General features: G+C 46.2%; 1 long non-coding RNA gene across 2 annotated transcripts in view; it reads right to left on the bottom strand.

Annotated features, from left to right (window-relative positions):
• The window catches only part of LOC118016552, an 89,574-nt gene that overhangs the window by 22,741 nt on the left and 47,659 nt on the right, over positions 1 to 19,174 (bottom strand). The window contains exon 9 of one of the 2 annotated variants that reach the window (XR_004680855.1): positions 5,852 to 5,992. The exons of the other annotated variant lie outside the window; for it this stretch is intronic. This is a non-coding gene — a long non-coding RNA (uncharacterized LOC118016552). The remainder of the gene's footprint in view (positions 1 to 5,851; positions 5,993 to 19,174) is intronic. 2 annotated transcript variants of the gene reach the window in all.

The raw sequence follows: 19,174 nt of genomic DNA, 5'->3' as shown, positions 1-19,174 counted from the left end.
CAACATAAATTTGCTCATGTAATTTGTACAACAGTCATACGTGGTAGTTATTATCCCCATCTCACAAATGGAGAAACTAATGCACAGACAGGTTAAACCTTTTGCCCAAGGTCACACAGTAAATACCTAAGCCCAGGTTTGCACCCAGAAAATCTGCCTCCAGAATCCATGTACTTAACAACGTACCATGTAGCTAGAAACCACTATGGTGCAGAAATGAATGGGACCCCTAAAATAGGCTACCATAAATAGGGGAGTTCTAGGGAAATCTAGGAAAGAAGATCCCCTCTTGAGGGGGGCAGGAGCACTGGGGTCTCAGCCAAGGCTTCAAGGATGATGTAGCATTTGCGCCCAACCTTAAGAATGGATGCATTCAGGAAACTGAAATGTTGGAGGAGATCTCCGTGTAGACATGACGTGGTCTTAGAAGGAACAGAGAAAACTCAGAGCTTGCCCAGGAATGGTAAACGTCCAGGTAAAGCGTTCAAGGGGAATCATGTGAGGTAGGATTGAAGGTGGTTTAGGGAGAAGAGGTCGTGCATTTTATATTGCAAAATAAATCTTCCAAGCAGACTGTGGGGCTCATTTAGGTCTGACTCCCTCACAGAGAAGCATATAAATGGCAGGATATGAGAGCATCTGCCTGGGGACTGGAGGAGAAATGAGAGGGTTGGGGGCGCCTGGCCGTAGCCCTTTTGCTCTCACTGCATAAACCCTCCCAGGGAAACGGAGCTTTTTATTACTAGAGCTGGAATGGGCCCAAGCCAATGTCCCAAAATGGCTCAGTTCCCTTTTTACGGTGCAGTGTCACCATGTTCCAAGGAGAAATGATTTGATCGCAGCAGATGGCTGTTCGGGCTGGCTGGTGACCAGCCTACTGCCCTGTCCCAGGCCCGCCCTACCGGAGATGGATGGCAGCTTCTTTCCTTAAGTTTCATGGCCGGGCCCACGGCTGCAAATACCATCCTCAGAACAAGCTAGCCTCCAGTGTGCTCTGTGCAGGGCTGTCTCCGCCTCGGGGCTCCAGGCAGACTGACGCCCCCCGAGGTGGCCTGGCCCCTCGCTCACTCGTCGGACAACGCAGGTGCAGAGGGGAGACCCCTCCCAGAGCCCGCGGGGCGCAGCCTGCAGCTCCTGCATCATCCAAGGCGGGAAGAGGTGCCCAGGTAGAGGGTTGCAGACATCCCGAACCAGAAGAGGCCTGGCTGGAAAGGCCAAGAGGGAAGGCGTGGCATAGTTTAAGGCTTCTACAGGCTCTCGATTGTTCATTTGATTCAGTATCTCACTTAGGTGAACAGATTGTAATCCAGTAACATCAGATGCTTCCAACTTCCTCTGGCTTCTCCTTCCTTGTCCTCAAAAGAGTTCCAAGTTTCTTTCTTTTGTTTTGTTTTGCCTTTTTTGTCCCCCCCCCCCCCCATTACAAAGGAACTTAGACAGAGCAGGACAGAGAAAGCGTGGACACAGTCTGCGTCGGGGGAGGGGAGGCACATTGTCTTTGCAAGAAGGGAGGCTGGCAGGTTTTTTCCGTTCGGCTTGAATCTGTGGCTTAGGGAAAGACTCCTCCGAGTGAAGAGCAACAGGGTTTCGGTTCCCCGGGCACAAGACCATCGTGGGCAAATTAATTAGGTTTATGCTCTCAGATGAGATCTTTTTGCAGGGCAGAGCATGATGACCCAGGGGAGGCAGCTTGGAGAGGCGTTTCCTGTAATAAATTCTCCATCCGTGCTGGGGAACATAAAGCATTTTCTTACACGTGTGTTTGTCAGACATCTTGGGCACACAGAGGTGAGAGAGGGGAAAAAACAAAACAAAACAAAAACACAACCAACCAGAACCCAAAATAGCACAGCACTGCATGGGAAGGATGATAAAATTATGGCACTCTGGTGACAGATGCGGAGGTTTCATTTTATCACTCTAGAACCCAGTGTCTTGGGAGGTTTATGGTTTCCATTTCTTTCCTTTCTCCACATCCTGTTTTCCTCACGTGAATATATATATGTTGTTGCATATTTTACATCCATTTTGGATGTCTTTCCTCATCCCGACCTGCCTGGGATCCCCGCAGCCTTGCTGCTCGGGAGCGCCGTGTTTGGCCCCGCACGAAAGCACCCTCCAGCGCTGCTTGCCAAGGGCCGACTCCTATGAAAACGCTTGTGGCCCCAGGCGGACCAGGTCCAGCTGCTGTTGCTGCTCTTTGAAGGCAAATGCATCCCCTGAATCTGGGAAATGGGATTCCCGGGCATCTCTAACAGAAGCCAGGCAACCATCTGCTGGACCAAAAGGAAAGCAGTGCACCTCTCCCTGCCAGTCATGGCCACCCAAAGCACCTTTGGGATCTTTCTCGCACCCATTCCTTGATGATCAGGTTGTTCCTCCAGCGCTGGTCACGGACACGAGTAAGTCCCACCACTTCTGCGTCAACCCCAGCCCCGACCTGAACGGCCCAGGGGAGACAGGGAGCACTGGGCGCTCCAGTCCCTTGCCTCTGTGATGGGGATTTTCAGGGTCCACGCCGACTCAGTGCACGTGAACCCCCTTAGGCAACAAGGCATGTCCAGCACCGTACCTGCCAGTAGGAGGGTCTGCAGATGTGATCTGCTCTGCCCCTGGGATCAGGCGGCGTTGAGTCAGAGAGCAGAACCGCTGTGGGTGGTCTCCCAAGGAAGGATCTGTAGCGTGTGCAGGGGCTAGATCTATGCTGGACTGGGCTGGCTGTGCAGTCCGTGCATGACTAGAGGTCAGCCAGGCCATCAGCTGAGAAGAAAGTGGGATGCAGGTGACAGAAAGAACAAACTAGAACCTGCGAAGGGGAGCTGAGGCTCACACGACCACCGGAACCTGCAGGGGGAGTGGAACCCACTTCTGTCCCTCGTTACCTTGATGCCGCGGGTGACCTGCAGGACAGGCTGGCTCCCCGCGCTGCAGAGCTGGACCTGGAGAAGCTGCAGGAGGTCTGGTGGGAGCTAGAAGACCCCCAGAGCCAGGGGCTGCCCTGCACCCCCCGGGTGAGCCAGCGGGGCCAGCGCAATGTGCACAAGCCCATTTGGTAGCTGGTCGCCCCGCACCACAGTCGAAGCTTGAGAACTCCGGTTCTTGCTCTACCTCGTGCTTCCCAATCTTGGCCTCATGAGGCCAGGGCTCACGTGGAACCATACAAGACAGGGCATTCAGGGGACTGTAGCTCCACTGTAGCTCAAGTACAAACCACCCCGATACTTGTCAAGAGAGCGGTGACCTTTCCCCTCCGCGTCCCTCACTCCTACCAGTGGAAGAACTGCCGGTCCCAGCACCGTTCGTGTATTCTCGTTCCTCGTGTGTTTTGTTCACTGCCCCATCCCTGGGCCTAGAAGGTGCTCGGTCCATTCCAGACACAATCCCGACGACCACTGGTCTTCTGGCCAGTTTTCAGGCCACTCTGTATTTTTACAGCACTCCGTGCATTAGCCGCTGTTGACTGAGCACCTATTTTGAGCCCGGCCCTGGGCTCGGTAGTGAGGAAAATGGAAAGACCCAGAAAAAGCCCCTTGTGCCCCCTGGCTTAAGAGGAGCCGTGGATTCGTGGGCAGCTAATTAGTATCACCGTGTTACACTGGCTAAGAGACAAGCGGTGCTCATGATGCTCTAGGAATCCTTCCGGGGGACTTGGGGGAGGCTCCCCAGAGGAGTGGGACCTCCACCAGCACGTGAGGACAGGCGGAGAGGGGAGGGAGGAGGAGGAGGAGAGCGGCAAAGGAGCAGAAGTCAAGAGTGCAAAGGCCCCAACCCAGCCAGCTAGAGGACTGTGCTTCCAGGATGGGAGGCAGAAAGTCGCGGCTCACATCGAGGATGATGCTAGGACATGACCGCCCACTGCCTGAGCTCCCCCAGCTTGGGAACCGAAATGTGAGCCTGATGCTCTTCCGTGAGGATGAAAAGTAGCAGACGCTCACTCAGGGCAGGTCCAGTATGCTGGTGTTGGTACATGGGCGCCTCATCCCAACTAAGCCTCACTAGTTACTATGACCCCCACTGAGGGACCAGGAGCCCGAGTCGCAGGAGATGAAGTCCTGTGCCCAGCCACTAAGTGGCTGAACGGGGATCTGCATTCCTGTCTGCGCCCGCAGCTCCATCCCTCAGACGCACAGAGACCGTCCACGGTCAATGCCACCTTCCTCCCCCACGGTTTCAAGGCTGCCGGGGCCCGGGCCCGCAGTTCTAGAAGAAGACCTTGCTGTAGACGCTGAGCAGCCTATCGATCGGTAGACTCCTGAGGGCCTGCTTCTGTCATGTGATTTCAGCTCCCATGAGGCAGGAAACACTCCGGGATTCAAACTAGCTAAATTGTAGGAGAATTCTGCCACCTAAGAAAGTGGCTTTCTCTACCCGGGAGGCCGGATGGACGCCAGAGCCTACATTGTGGGGCAACCTGTATTTATCATGCAATGTGCACTTGCTACTTCTTTGGTTTTTATTTTATGGGGTCCCCCCGGCTCCCCGCCCTGGCAGATACAGGTCTCTTTTGTGCAAAAAGGGTTTTCAGTTGGTAAGTTGAAATGCACTCTGCACTCGTTACTGTCAGTAATGAAAATGTGCGCCCAGAGAAACCATCCCTCCCCCCCCCCCCCCCCCAAACTAGAGCAGAGCCCACCCCCGCCCCCAGGCCCAGAAAGGCTCCAGCGAGGAGAGGCCAGCCGAGGCAATGAAGTGGGAACGGGGAAAGGAGCTCAAGCTACTAAATGTGTCAATTTACTTGGACTCCCTGCAATTTAGAAGCTGATTTCAAAGAAAAATTGCTTCAGGCCTCCGACTCCTTCTGTTGTTGCCAACTGTGGCCCATTTTTACAGCTGACTGACCACAGGCTCAAAATGCAGGGCTCTGGTAGTCCCAGCAGCCATCCGGCCTGGATGGCCCTTGCTGCCCCCAAGCAGAAGCACAGCATAATTACAGCTAATGGAGGCAGGTCGGGGCAGGCCGGCCCTCACGTCCCCACCCCCTGCTTCCCCAAGGACTGTGCCCCGGCTTGCGCATGCAGCTGTTGTGAATCCCCAGTCCACAGCTGACATGATTCATTAGACCCTCGCACTCTGCCACGTCAATCCCCTCACGCCTCTGGAAGCTTCTCTGCTCTCCCTCATGCACAGCGCCGTCCAAGGCTTCGTGCTCCCTGCCTCCCCCCTCTCCCACCCCTGCCCTGAGTGACCTCCCAGGTTAATTATGCCGCCTCAGAAGGAAAAGAAACAGTCTGATTTCAGCAAGAGTGACTGGGCAGAGGGGCAAGAAACCCCCCCCCCCCCCCCACATAAATCAAGACAGATCCTGTTTCCTTGGCAGCTTCAATCTGAGTGTGTCTCACTGAAAATCCATCCCTCTCCCACTGCCAGCCTGAGATGGGGAAGAAGGGGTTATCAGATTGCTCTATTGTAGTAAGAAACATATTCATCTCAGCCGAGTTTCCAGAGAGATTCTGGGGTTTGGTTTGGTTTGGTTCTGGTTCAGAAAGGGCAGTTGTTCAAATAGTGTTTTTGGATAGCAAATCATTAGTAAATTGTCCCCTCAACCAACCCTTCCAGGATCTATCGAGAGAGCCTCAGTTGTTCAGAGGAGAGAGTTGTCTACAGGGCTTATCTCAGAGCAACTGGAGGATGCATTACGTCTGCTCAAAAGGAGCCTGTTCCCAGGAAACAGGCGATCTGGGGGGAAGCTTCGGGACAGTGCCTCAGCCAGCAGGGTTATTCTAGGCCGAGGCAAACCGTGGCAGGCCAGGAGCAAACGGACACAGCCACCTGCAGGTGGGGCTCGGCAGACAGAGTGGAATTGACCAGATGACCTTTCTCCCCGCCTGCACCCCAGCCCTGGGTTCCTTACCTGAACTTTCTTCTTTTGTGAAGACGATCATCTAGACGAATGGAGATAACCTTTCCAGACCAATCACGACCTTCCACTGGGACATTTGCATGCAATTCTTACGGAAATGTCACCCAGAAAATTCCGTGCTTAAGAAGCATCCTTCCAAACAACAAATGTGACAATTAAAACAAAGCACCCTTCTCATGTGGTGGTGCGGAAGCAGCTGGGCTCCAGCATGGCTTGGCTGGCCCAGGCTCGTGGCATTTGTCACCTAAAGGAAACAATAGCAGCTCTGTAGGCATTGCTGTCAGAAAGGGCAGGAGCCACTCTGAAATAGCCTGATCGCCCACGGGCTTTGTCCTCAAATTGAAAAAATGTGCATTGGACAGTTAGAGCGGAAGACACATTTCTCACTTTCTCCCAGCTTTTTCAGGTCTCCTGTGGAACCAGGTCTTCCATGGAAGCGATAGTTGATGGGTAGATTATGGCTCCTCTAAAAAGCCCCTCAAATGCTGGTTATCTTGGTGGGTATTCAAAGGGAAACTGAGCCGCATTTTAAAGCCCTTGCAGCTGAGGTGGGGCCTCCCTTTGAACCATTCTTCCCCACCCATACCCCTCCTCTGCAGCTCACTGGGTCAGGGGTTGGAGGCCTAACCCACAAAAAGAACTATCTGATACCTTTCCAATGACTGATGAGCCATAGGATGTCCAAGAAAATAACTCAATAAAAGGAAGAGAAAGAACTGAACCTATTAGATTCCCTCTGTCTTTCTCTGTCTTTTTCTTTCTCTCTTGAACAGGAGCCACGAATAAAAGAAGAATTTCCCACTGGTGGGAGAAACTACTTCTGAAGAGTCATGAAGTAAATTTAGATGAAGCAGCCAAAGTTAAGGGTGAGCTGTGGCAATGGACAGGCACAAGGAGCCACTGACGGCTAGAGTGGCTAGAGGGACACTTGGTATCCCTTGATACCAGACCCTGGAATGTAGGTATTTCGTCTTGATGGTGCAGTGCTTGGGTGACGACCCTGCTGGAGCCCCCTTGAATCTGTCCTAGGTTTCTAGACTTCCTCTTTGTTGCTCATAGACCTAAACATCAATTCTTTTCCTTTGTCTAGCCTCAAGAAGGCTCTATCCCTTCCCTGAAAATAAACCTGGGGAAAACACGTGCACGTGTGCGCACACACACACGCCCCCCCCCCCAAAACTTGGGGAGACTTGCTATCCCAGGGCCCAGAAAGGAAAGGGTGATTATATTAAGAACACATTTAATTGTTGCTCTTCTATTTGATTAAAGGAAGGAGGACAAAAACTCTGATTTACGAGGCAATCACTGGACCCAGAGAGGATGATCCAAGGCAGGCAAAGGTGCTGCCATTTATACAGATTCTTGAGTAACCTGACTGCCTCAGAGGGAGAAAGATGGGCTCCGGAGCTCTCCTACCAGAAGGGCTGTCCATGTGGAGACTCGAAACACCGATGTCACAGCAGGCTAGCAGGCAGCTCTCGTGTCTCCCTCTGGGGGGGTGGGGTGGCCAGCAGCATGGCCACCAGAGCAAATATGGCCTGAGAAGAGGCCAAAACCCTGTTCTACCTGATTCCTTGAGCCTTGTAAACTGTGACACAAGATGAGAGACTACAAGACAATTGGGGAGATTTTAAACTGGGTGTCAGTCACTCAGGTGTTTTATCTTTTTCCCATTGGATTTACAGTGAGCATGCTCTACATGAGGACGAATGCACAGTATTATTACAAATATCAAGAAGTTTCTCTGCCCATTAAGTATTCTTTACAGCATGTTTGGTAGAGCAGATTGCATAGTATACAAAGACCTCAACTAACCAAGATTCAACCAACCATAACTTCTCAATTAATTAGACATTTAACCATCACTTCTATAAACATAAAAGGTCAATGGCCAAAAAAAAAAAATCAATTAAAAAACGTCAGACTAGGTGATTTCTTAGAAGCTTCACATAGAGCTCTCTAGGACGATGACCTTGAGATACTGCAGGATCTTGAGTCATGTGAAAATGTTTATTTTGCACATTAAACTCAGTGACAAAGGCATGCATGTGATCGCCAATATTTTGGATAGCCTTGCAACAAGTTTCTATTTTGTTCTCACGGAAGCAGGGAATTGGATGTTTAAATGCCCACCCATGAGTTCCTAAACATTATTCTTTAAGACTGTATTATAACAGTCTGAATATCACATTTTCTTCTGAGAAGAGGGGTCATGAGGAGGGATTTTTCCAGATGCTCCTGACCTATACAAAAGCTTCAAGCACTCAAAGGCATGGGTGAACAATTGGCCATAAACAAGTCCAGGGATTAGGACTTGTTTGGTTTAGAGACATGGGTTCAAGTCTCAGCCTTGTCAGTCAAGGAATCACCTTGAAAAAGCCTGGTCTCATTTTCCTCAGCTATAAAATGGAGAGATTGTATCAGTATCAAAAATGACCTATCTCCAAAGATATTCTCACTTCCAAAACCTGCACCACCATTTGGAGAGGCAATTTTGAGGCTATTTGTCTTAATTTAAGCCTCAAACTCGAGGCCAGTTGTGGAGGGAGGTACCTTTGACCGAATCCCATGCTTTGTATTACAATTTTGCCCTCTGAGGGAAACGTCACCTGGGATAATCATCCTGCATATCTAGTCATAGTTGTAGCTTACAAACTCCTTTTCTTGATATAGAAAGACCTTGAAGGTTCCAGTCCATCACTCAGATTTGGCTTTTAAAGATATATCTGGACCCTCTGACCAGACGTGAGATGATGTAGCCTTTGTATCCCTCAGACCCTTCATCCCAGGCCAAACCCAGAAGTTCTTCCAAATCCATTTAGAGGTGAGGAAGTGGGAGGCCTCATGTGGGGAAATGATGAGGTGCTTCCTTCCTCTTAGAGCTGGGTGACCTCCCTCTTCAGGACTCCCACGGCCTCCCAGGCCAAGGGGTCAGGGGCCTGAAAAATAGGGCAGAACCTGGTTTCCTTTTGGACCACACACTCAACCCATTGCAACAGCTGTGTGTAAGCTAATGTCATCAGACTGGGAGAAAGAATATTCCTAATGGTTAGGCTTAGGCTCTGGGGCCACAACGCTTGGACAAGTGACTTCATCTACTAAGGTTTTAATCTCCTCATCTGCAAAATGGGTTTAGAAACAGTCCTCACTTCATAAGGCTGGTGCGCTACTTTAGTGAGAAAGTTGATGTCAAGTACTTAGCAGGTAGAAAGTGTTTAGTAGCATGTAGCTCATATTTTGTTGTGTCCCAAGGATCCCCCAAACCCTTCTCTGTTCCCCCAAAGTCTCCCAAGGACAGGGCATCATAGGAGCTAAGATTGATATGACCTCCATGTCTCATCTAGGGGGTTGAAGAACCTTCTGGTTTGTGGAGAGCATGAAGTAGTTCACTGGCTGTGAGCCAACAGCTCTGATTTTTTTGCACCTGTGACTTCACTCAGTCCTGAAGCACCACCTCTGCCGTTTGTAGATTTTTAAAAGTGAGAAATTAGTCATTTTTGCCACCCTCTCAAAGACCTGATGATTGCAATCACACCTATGTTCATTAGAGTTCCATGGGAATCATAAAATAACTTTTAGGTGAGGTGTGGGCATTCAAATGCACCCAAGCTTAATTGGAAAAGAAGAGGTTGTATAATTTGGCACAAAGAGGAATAGCCAGAGTCTCAGCGTGGCACCCGCCGCTAAACCAATGGGATCGAGCACGCAGCCTTGGTTCACTCATTCTGCCTCTGGAGTTTGCCAGCTGCATAGCTGGGGGCAAGTCGGCCCTCTCCAAGCCCACACTGCCTTCATTGTGAGGAGAAGGTCACTCCTTCCTAGGGTCATGCTGGAGACAGCGTTCTGTAGTTCAGCATCTGTGGGTCCTGAGTCTACTGAGCTTCTCTGTTGGCTGGTAGGCAATTCCATGAACCATTTGGTACCTCTCCCTCAAGGGCACTGATGGTTGGTAGGCAATTCTGTGAACCATTTGGTATCTCTCCACCAATGGCAGCCATTAGCAAGCAGCTCATCCTCCCTCTGGACTGGGCTCCCCACTTGGACCAAGTCTACCAACTTGGACTGGACCAGCACAGCCCTGAGCCTGCAAATCCACCACCAGCAGAGGGTGCACTGCCCTATCACCCGCAGGTAGCCAGCCCGGGAGCAGGTGACCACTTCCACCTGATTCCCACTAGCGATCACCTGTCCCTAGGTAGAGGTCACATCTAGCTGCAAGGGGTGTGGCTCTGCTAAGACACATGGAAAAGCCCCCTCCTCCTCTCCTTCTCTTGACGACCTCTGAGTCCTCCAGGGGAACTTCGCACTGCCCATCTGATGTCCTTCAAGTCTTGGTCACAGTATTTCCTACCCCGACTCATTGCTTATTTCAATCTTTTTTTACTGTTACATGTTCAGTCATTCCTAGCATGGACTCTGGTCTCAGACTACCCGCACTGCAATTGTTGCTTCCTATGTATATGGCTCGAGCCAAGTTATTTAAACTTTCTGTGTCTCCTTTTCTGCAACCGTAGCATGAGGCTGATTATAGCTCCTCCTTTAGAGCTGTCCTGAGGACTGGATGAGTAGATGCAGGGCAAGCACTCGCAAGAGCGTCTGGAACACGGGAAACCCCACAGTCCTGCTGACTGCGCTGTTACTGTGTTCTGAGGCCTCAGGGACATCTCATAATCCATGGCGTTCTTCAGAGGTTTCAGCTCACAGGAGAGAGGGAGTAGAGACTGTCCAGTCAGCTCTCCACCAGGACGCAGAGTTAATCCACTGTACTGCAACACCTAGTTGGGCCTTCTCTCTCTCTGCCTGTTTATCATGATCCTGGGGCAGCTCAGTCCTTCCTGTTCTGGGGACAGTTCCTCTTCTTCCGGAACTATCTGTTTACTCACATTTCTGTGGATCCACCCTTCCCCAGTTACAGAGAAATATATATCTATATTTAACAAACAGATGGAGACTTAATTTTAAAAAACTCAGTATACCCCAACATGTCCAACTTGCCCCCGCCACCAGGCTCAACCCCACACGGCGGCGGCAGATGGGAGAAAAACGGCACTGATGCTCTATCCCTTGCTCTCCCTAAAGGTGGGCCACTTCGGTTCTTCTTAATATTTCTCCTCAAGAGCCATCTTTGTAAAATCTTTCACAACAGAAGAGAAGAATTAAAGGAGGACTCTCAGAGGGACACCTGTCTTTGTTGGCCACATAGGGAAAAGTCATGGAAATCATGTTCCCAAACCCTACGCCACATCCTCCTTCCTACCCAGACCCCAATCCTCACCATCCTGAAAGAGGCTCAGGGACAAAGTCATCTTCACAGAAATCGCTGGTAAAACACCCGGGGCGGGGCGGGGTGGTGCGGGGGAGGGAGCTACCTTTGCTGTGCGCACCTGTCTGGCTCTCTCCCCCACACCCCTCCCCTGGGGCAACTCCTAGCACCCCTCACACCTTCCCCGTCTGTGCGGCACAACACACTCCAGACACTTCCAAATAATTGCCCATCAGCTTCCCAGTAAAACAAAAAGGCTGTAGTTGGCACTTTCTTTTCGCTCCCCACCCAAGCTGTTCACGCAAGAAAAAAAATTTTTTTTAAGTCTACAAGTTGAAAGGCTTTTTTAAAGCACCTACCCACATTAAAGGAAGACTGTTTAATTTAGAGCTACAGCTACAAGATCAAAAATAGGAATAATTAAAGCCTGAGATTAACTGTTAAGATAGGCATTTTTATTTTCTTTGCCAAGGCCTTAAACAGGTAAGCCACATATTTAAAGGAAGCACTCAGATCTGAAAATCCCAATGGGGATTTTTTTTTTCCTTGTTTAAGACATAATGAATTCAGTCTTCAGAGACCAGGGAGCAGGGTTCGTTAAAGCTCCCTGAACTGTCCGCTGAATAATTATCTAGCAAAGCCTATGTGTAGGTGACTCCGCACGATTGAGCTGCTTTCCTGTTTTGAAACAGAAGGTTGCCAACCTCTGGAACAAAATTTGGCAAACTCAGGCAATGTCCGTTCGTGGCCCTCCTTTTCATCATGCAATTATTTGGTTTTTCAGCCTTGTAAGTATACTGAATTCCACTCAAATACCCTTTCCGAATGTCCTAGAGAATGTAGATTTTCCAAACAAAACAAACAAACAAACGAACACATAAAAAAAACCAACCAAACATTAAAAATCTCCCTTTTTCAGAATGGCTGGAGCCAAATGAACTTATGTCAAAACCCACGAACAGCCTGACAGTTTATACTCCAAGGAGAAGGTGAAGCAGGCACATTCAGGGTCAAATGCAAAATAAGAATTCTGGGGGGAAAAAAAAAATCTCATTACTGCCAGACCTGTTGGTTTTTTAATAGGATTATAATTTTAAATTGTGGCTTTAAAATACCTGTCTGAGAGCTCAGATGTTATTGCTTTAAAATCTGCACTCGAGGGGTGGTGGCTGTGGGGTTTCCCCCTTCACTTAAAAAGAATCTGGGCAGCTGAATAATGGGCTCATCCTTTTGTGGCATGGATTCTCATCATCATATTTTAAAACTAAAGTATTCAGCCTCCTTCCCCACAGGACACAAGGTACCTTCAAGCAAACACAATGCAAGTCATTATGCTAACTTGACTGAAGGCAGAGCTAAGCAATGAACTTGAGAACAGACGCAAAACCTGATGTGGAGTGGAGATCTACCCGGCTTGCTGGTGTCCCAGAAGAACTTTGCCCGGGGGTCAGGCAGGTCCGTTGGCTACGCCTCACCAGGTAGGGAGAAGTGGGATTTCCAGAAGAGAACACAAAAACTCAGTTCCTTGTTGTAAAGGAGGAAAATGAACAGCCCACTTCCTAGAGCTGGCCAGCTTCCCTCAAGTTCAGTCGAAGAGGACAGTCCTGCCCTAAACCCAGCAAACTCCCTCCCCTGCTTCCGCTAATACCTCTGTCATCTGCCAAACACCAAAATGGGCCTGGAGTAGGTTGCCTGTTTTGTTCTCACACACAGCAAGAGCGTTGAGAGAAGGGTAATGATCAGCCAGTGCTGTCCCGGACTCCTGTCCCCAGCTGGAAATCACCTAGCCCCACAGTCTGCATTGTCCATGCAGACAAAGGTCATAGGCAAAAGAGGCAAACACTGTAGCTCTAAGTGTTCCTGATGGGACCTTATTTCTATTTTTTTTTTTTTAAGATTTTATTTATTCATGAGAGACAGAGAGAGAGAGGCAAAGGGAGAAGCAGGTTCCCAAGGAGAAGGGAGCCCGATGCGGGACTCGATCCCTGGACTCTGGGATCATGACCTGAGCCGAAGGCAGACGCTTAACCATCTGAGCCACCCAGGCGCCCGGGACCTTATTTCTAGACTCAGTGGCCTAGACTGCGCTCCTGGGACTGGGAGCAACTAAGGTGTTAAAATGTTTTATCAGGATTCCAAGAACGTTGACCATCTAAGGCTTTTTCACTGTGTCCCCCTTAAGCTTCAAAGCCCTTGTGAAAACTGACTCTCAATGTAGGTCCCAACGACTTGGAGATCCCAGCCAGGATGCGAGGATTATGCCTCGATGGGTCTGCAAGCCAGTTTGAAATATGGGGCACACACATACAAACTTGTGAGAGCTTGAGAGCTGCCTCTGTTGATGTCAGCCTGCCTCTGAAACCAGGAAAATGGCACATCAACTCAGTCCTCCAAAGATACTGAGCAAACATCTCAGCATAACCAGAGAACCGACATTCCTCTAACCCCCACCCCCTGTATGCTTTGATAATATTAACTCCATGGTTCCATGACCAGATCTCAGTCTTTCCCTGCTGCCCGAAGACCAGCCAAGAGCTTCTTCATCCCTCCAACCCACTTTCTTTCTTTCTAGAAACCCCAGCAGCTGTATGACTTGCTTGAACTGAGCCGTGCATACATGCCAGTGGTCATTCTGAGGGTGAGCTTTCGGTTGTGCAAAACCTACACCTCAAATTGAAAAACAAATAAACGGCTTGGGGTCATCAGGTTAAGGAGCTAAAATAATATCTAATTTTTTTTAAAGATTTTATTTATTTATTTGACAGAGAGAGACACAGCAAGAGAGAGAGCACAAGTAGGGGGAGTGGGAGAGGGAGAAGCAGGCCTCCCCTCGAGGAGGGAGCCTAATGTGGGACTCGATCCCAGGACCCTGGGATCATGACCTGAGCTGAAGGCAGACGCTTAACAACTGAGCCACCCAGGCGCCCCATAACATCTAATTTTGACAGGTGCATGGAATTGTGAATTTAAATTTTGGGAACTCCTATATGAGAGAGAGTAAAGGTGTGGTCTTGATGGGAAGTCATTGGTCAAATGTTACAGTGTGGGCCCGGCTCATCCAGACAGGCCCCTTCATAATTCCTACAGCTCATAATGTTTCCTTCAATTTGTGGGAAATGGTTTCCATTTGTTTTCTTTTCCCCCTGTGTCGTTCTTACACATTTTTCAGTTTATTCTGGGTAGCTTAGAGTTCTAAAAATGTCATCTTTTTTTTTTCTCATGACGTTTTGCAATTGCTTCTTAATGGGGTGTAGTATTTGGCCAACTTACTGAAATTCTCTTATTAGTTCAGATCATATTTCAGCTGATTTGGAAGGATTTTCCAAACAGACAACTATATGGTCTGCAAGTAAAAACAGCTTTGTCTCTCCTTTTTCAATATTGATATATTTTGTTATTTTATACTATTTTATTCCATTAGCTAGGATGTTGAATAATAGTAGTGTTTATCTTTGTTTCTGATTTCAAACTAGTGATTCACCATTGAATATGAGGTTTGTAGAGGGGTTTCTTTCCTTTGTTAAAGTAAGGCTGTTTTATTTTAATTCTATTTTGTTAAGTGGTTCATTACACCATAAATGGGACTTCATCGAACTCATTAAAATGTTTTTTTCGGAATCTATCAAGATGACATTATGCTTTTCTCTCTTAATTCCTGATCAAATGAACTACATTAATAGATTTCCTCATGTTGAAATATCCTGGCATTCCAAGGATAAGCCCTACTTAGTTAAGATGTATTATTCTTTTAGTACACAAATGGATTTAATTTACTAATGTTTTATTTAGGATTTTGGTGTCTTTGTTCATAAATGTGATTGATCTATATTTTCTTTCCCCCCTCCCCCGATATCTTTGTTTAGTCTTGTTATACGGTTACGCAAGCCTCATAGATGAGAAGCTTCCAAGTTTATTCTGTGCTCTGAAAGAAGTGATATAACCCCACAATTATCTGTTTCTTGGTGATCTGAGCTTTATGACTAACTTGGCCTAACTTTTACATGTTTCTGTAATTATCTTTCTTTAGTCAATTTTAGAATTTATATTTACCAGGAAATCACTCATTTTAAAATCCACATTTGCAAATTTATTTTAAAAAGTTCAGCATGGTGTGTTTTTATGCTTTAAATCTCCTAAAAGAATATATATCCTTAAACAAACTGAGGGTTGCTGTAGTGGGGGGTGGGGTGGGGGGGAGGGGGTGGCTGGGTGATGGACATTGGGAGGGTATGTGCTATGGTGAGTGCTGTGAATTGTGCAAGACTGTTGAACCACAGATCTGTACCTCTGAAACAAATAATGCAATATATGTTAAGAAAAAAAAAAGAAGAAGATAGCAGGAGGGGAAGAATGAGCGGGGGAAATTGGAGGGGGAGACGAACCATGAGAGACGATGGACTCTGAAAAACAAACTGAGGGTTCTAGAGGGGAGGGGGTGGGGGATGGGTTAGCCTGGTGATGGGTATTAAATAGGGCACATTCTGCATGGAGCACTGGGTGTTATGCACAAACAATGAATCATGGGACACTTCATCTAAAACTAATGATATAATGTATAGTGATTAACATAACAATAAAAAATTTTTTAAAAAGAATACACATCCTTTCTTATTTCTAATGTTTCATTAATTTCCTCCTTGTTCAAACTGGCCTTGATCAAAGTCTTGATCATTTTTCTTTTTTGCATTTACTCCATTAACCCCGCGTTTTCTCATGTTTATTTATTCTTTCCTTCTACTTTTTGGGGAATTACCTTATAATTTGTTATCTAGCTTCTTGATTCCTAAGTTCAGTTTATTTTTAAAAAATCTTTAAATTTTTTTTTAAGGGGTGCCTGGCAGGCTCAGTTGGTGGAGCATGTGACTCTTGATGTCAGAGTTGTGAATTTGAGCCCCATGTTAGTGTAGAGATTACTTAAAAATAACATTTTTTTTTAATAGAGAGAGCTCGTGCATGAGGTGGGGACAGAGGGAGAGAGAGAGAGAATCTTAAGCAGCTCCATGCCCAGTGCAGAGCCCAGCACAGGGCTCAATCTCACAACCCTGACATCATGACTTGAGCAGAAATGAAAAGTCAGACACCTAACCAACCGAGCACTGGGTGCCCCAAAATAAAATCCTTAAAAAAAACCCTGTCTCATTATCTAATTAGGATATTGCAAGCTATAAAATGTCCTGTGAGTGTCATTTTGCACGCATCCTACAAACTTTTTGTCTACTACTGTGTTCACATTCTCATTTATTCCTGAGTTATTGGTCATTTCAGGAAGATTTTCTCTTTAACCTAGGAGTTATTTAAAAGTCTGTGCTAAAATGTCCTGGTAATTGTATCTAGAAGACATAAAGAACTCCTACAAATCAATACTGAAAAGACAGCTCATTATAAAATGAATAAAAATTTGAACAGTCAACTCATCAAGAAGACATGTGAGTGGCCAAAAAAAAAAAAAAAAAGTGAAAAGGTAGTCAACATTAGCAGTCATCAGGGAAATGCAAAGTAAAACTACAGTGAAATACCACTTGACATCCACCAAAGGGCTGACATTGAAAAGATGTTAAAATATCAAATGTTGGTGAGTAAGGTGAGTAAGTAGAGCAAAAACTCTCAAACGTTGCTAATGAAAGCATAAAGTGGTACAACCACTTCAGAAAAGAATGGTAGTTTTTGGCAGTTCTAATAAAATTAAACAGATTCCCACGCTCCAAACTAGAGCTTCTGTTACTAGGTATGTACCCAGAATGCATATGTTCAGAAAAATCCTTGTACAAAAATGTTTCTATTAGCTTTATGTACAATAACCCCAAACTGAAATCTGGATCACCAAGTAGTAATATAACCGCACAGAGAGATACTACTTAAGAAATGAATAAACAGGGGCACCTGGGTGACTCAGTCGGTTAAGCATCTGACTCTTGATTTCAGCTCAGGTCATGATTTCACGGTCACAGGATTGAGCCCTGCGTTGGGCTCAGCACTCAGCATGGAGTCTGCTTGAGATTCTCTCTCTCTCTCTCCCTCTGCCCCTTCCCCAACTCATGCTCTCTCTCTCTCTCTCTCAATAAATAAATAAAATCTTTAAAAAAAAGAAATGAATAAATAAATAAGAAATTAACTGTTGCTACACACAACAATCAGGAATGCATCTCGAAAATATTATGCTGAGTGGAAGAAACCAGATACAAAAGAATTTCTGCTGCATGATGCTATTTACATAAAGTTTAAGAACAGTGATTATCTCTGGATGGGGGAATGACTGGAAAGGGGCAGGAAGAATCTTTTTGGAGTGATCGAAATGTTCTAGATCTTCAGCTGAATGATGACTACTTACGTGTGTACCTCAAAATTCTATGAGCTGCACACTGAATACTTGTGCATTTGACTACGTAAATTATACTTACAAGAATACCACGAACAACAAAAAGTGGTTTTTTGCCCTTCTTCTGTAGTTAATTTACAGTATTAGTGCATTTGGCTAGAAAATGTATTTAAATACATTCAGCTACTTAATATTTATTGAGATTTCCTTTGAATCATAGTAGATAGTACATTTTTGTTCCTGCTCTGTAAGTATATGAAAGAATATATGTAATTCTGTTAAAAATAATTTATACAGCTTGTAGTTTCTTTTTCAAATATACCGGTTTTCTTTTATAAAAAAAATGGTATTTCTATTTCTGAGAGAACTATGCTAAAATCGTGGATTTTTTTTTTTTTTTACTCATTTCATCTGGTAAACATTTGTTGAGTTCCTGCCCTTGGAGGAACATACGTTAAGAGTTGAGAGCAAGGGCGCCTGGGTGGCTCAGTTGGTTAAGCGACTGCCTTCGGCTCAGGTCATGATCCCAGGGTCCTGGGATCGAGTCCCACATCGGGCTCCCGGCTCAGCAGGAAGCCTGCTTCTCCCTCTCCCACTCCCCCTGCTTGTGTTCCTGCTCTCGCTGTCTCTGTCTCTGTCAAATAAATAAATAAAATCTTTAAAAAAAAAAAAAAAAAGAGTTGAGAGCAAAGGGTATGGAGCCAGACCACCTGAGTGTGAATCCTGGCTCTGGTATTGACTAGCTGTGTGACAGTGAATATGCCACTTAGCCTCTCTGTGCCCCAGTTTCTATATCATTAAAATGTGGACAATATAGTGCCTCTCTTATGTGTCTGTCATAACTATTAAATGAGTACATGTGAATTCCTAGAATAATGCTTGCATAAAATAAGAACTTAGTAAGTGTTAGCTGTCACATGACTGGAACTATGTTATGCCCTGGAGATACTACAATGAAAGAGTGAATATAAGACATGGTCTGTCTAGACCTCCTGGAGCTTATCTTGTAATGGTGGAGTCAGACTTTTTGTCAATTGCACAAATAAATGTATAATTACCATTGGGATAAGTGCAACAAAAGAGAAAAAACAGTATCACAAGAGCATATAACAATGAGACATGATCTGTTTTGAGGGATTGGAGAAGACTCTCCTAAGGAAGTAGCATTTGGGCTGAGAAGAACCTGGTTATGACTTTCAAATATGAAAGAATTTCTTAAACAAGTCACAGGAAGTATAGTCTATAAAATTTGGTTGCATTACATTTTAAGCTAGTCTAGTTCAAAAACACCACAAACAAAATGAAAAGACAAATCAAAGACAAGATATTGCAATGCATATGGCTGACAAAAGGTTACTTTCCAAATTTATAAAGAAATCCTACAAATCAGTAAGAACAAGCCAAAGTGTACAAATGGGTGGACAGATGACAGGAACAAGCCATTCACATAATAAACTGGAATAGCCAAAAAAGCACAAGTAAAGATGCTCACCCTCATTAGTGAGCAAGGTAACACAAAATACAATAACAATGTTATACCTGACGTACTGGCAAAAATTTTAGTGTAACAACATCAATATTTGGCAATGAGAACTCTAACATTACTCTAAAAGTAAATTAATACAATTAATTTGGAGAGCAATGAAGCAACATCTAGTAAAACCAAATAGGCACATACTCTTTGACTCAGAAATTTTACTCCTGGGCATATACTCAAAACTAAGCTTTCCAACGT

Source organism: Mirounga leonina, unplaced genomic scaffold (assembly GCF_011800145.1).
Source record: "Mirounga leonina isolate KUSES-001 unplaced genomic scaffold, KU_Mleo_1.0 Mir_168, whole genome shotgun sequence".
NCBI classification, from domain to species: Eukaryota; Metazoa; Chordata; class Mammalia; order Carnivora; family Phocidae; genus Mirounga; species Mirounga leonina.
Note: the sequence above shows the minus strand (reverse complement) of the source record. Positions and strands in the feature narration are given on the sequence as shown.